General features: G+C 45.3%; 1 pseudogene; it reads left to right on the plus strand.

The window, feature by feature from the left end:
* The first annotated feature begins 339 nt into the window (after positions 1-339).
* Positions 340-482, plus strand: LOC121000085 (annotated as a pseudogene).
* Positions 483-1,797: the final 1,315 nt, after the last annotated feature.

Here is a 1,797-nt window from a genome sequence, read left to right on the forward strand (position 1 = left end):
GGCGCCAGCTGCACATGCAATCGGGCACCATGTTTAAAGTCCCGGCCATCACAGTACATGTACGACGCTGGTGAGGAAGGGGTTAAAGGGTCAAATATTGACTTATAGGATAGCTGCCTTACATCTGGTGGCATTAGAGGCAGAGCTTAAGAGCTCATTTGCATCCCTTCTTCCCAGAATTCCAGAGGAGCAGGTACGGCCTATAAGTCTCCTCACGCCAATAAAGGTGCTCTCTCCCCAAGGAAAGATAGTACCCCCAAATCCTTGCTTAGCCTATGAAAGAAATTCCACTTACTGGGGAGCAGTAGAGGTAAGAAGTATGTGATATGTGACATTCCATACGCTTCTCGGCCTTTTGGCTAAGATCAAGTGTAGTATCGAGAGGTGCTGCCTTGGTCTTGGCCAGAGGTGCCCCGGGTACCCGGACCCTCGGCCTCAGGTGAGGGCTGTAGTTCATAGCTGCAGTCCGAGCCTGTGCTGCTATTGGGGGGACGGCTTAGTCCCGGGGCAACGAGAGGCGATCACCCCCTGCCACTGCACATACAGTCATGTGAAAAAATTAGGACACCCTTTGAAAGCATGTGGTTTTTTGTAACATTTTTAATAAATGGTTATTTCATCTCCGTTTCAACAATACAGAGAGATTAAAGTAATCCAACTAAACAAAGAAAACTGAAGAAAAGTCTTTTCAAGATCTTCTGTAAATGTCATTCTACAAAAATGCCTATTCTAACTGAGGAAAAAGATAGGACACCCTCACATGTATTCCCTCTTAAATTGGCTCAGATCTCACACAGGTATATCACACCAGGTGCACATAATTAGTAGATCGTTACTCTGCATGTTGAATGAGGCTTGCCCTATTTAAACCTCAGACATTTAGTTTGGTGTGCTCCTGACTGTTGAAGTGAGAGTGAGCACCATGGTGAGAGCAAAAGAGCTGTCAGAGGACTTCAGAAAAAAGATTGTAGCAGCCTATGAGTCTGGGAAGGGATTTAAAAAGATCTCAAAAGATTTTGAAATCAGCCATTCCACTGTCCGGAAGATAGTCTACAAGTGGAGGGCTTTCAAAACAACTGCCAACATGCCCAGGACTGGTCGCCCCAGCAAGTTCACCCCAAGAGCAGACCGCAAGATGCTAAAAGAGGTATCCAAAAACCCTAAAGTGTCATCTCGAGAACTACAGCAGGCTCTGGCTACTGTTGATGTAGAAGTACATGCCTCTACAATCAGAAAGAGACTGTACAAGTTTAACTTGCATGGGAGGTGTGCAAGGAGGAAACCTTTGCTTTCCAAGAGAAACATCGAGGCCAGACTGACATTTGCCAGCGATAAAGTTGACAAAGACCAGGACTTCTGGAATAATGTTCTTTGGACAGATGAGTCCAAAATTGAATTATTTGGACACAACAGCAGAGGACATGTTTGGCGTAAACCAAACACAGCATTCCAAGAAAAGAACCTCATACCAACTGTGAAGCATGGAGGTGGAAGTGTCATGGTTTGGGGCTGCTTTGCTGCAGCAGGACCTGGTCAGCTCACCATCATAGAATCCACGATGAATTCTACTGTGTATCAGAAGGTGCTTGAAGAACATGTGAGACCATCAGTTAGAAAATTAAAGCTGAAGCGGAACTGGACCATGCAACATGACAATGACCCAAAACATACTAGTAAATCAACCAAAGATTGGCTGAAAAAGAAGAAATGGAGAGTCCTGGAATGGCCAAGTCAAAGTCCAGATTTGAATCCCATTGAGATGCTGTGGGGTGACTTGAAAAGGGCTGTACGTGCAAG

The sequence above is a fragment of the Bufo bufo genome, chromosome 4 (genome assembly GCF_905171765.1).
Source record: "Bufo bufo chromosome 4, aBufBuf1.1, whole genome shotgun sequence".
NCBI classification, from domain to species: domain Eukaryota; kingdom Metazoa; phylum Chordata; class Amphibia; order Anura; family Bufonidae; genus Bufo; species Bufo bufo.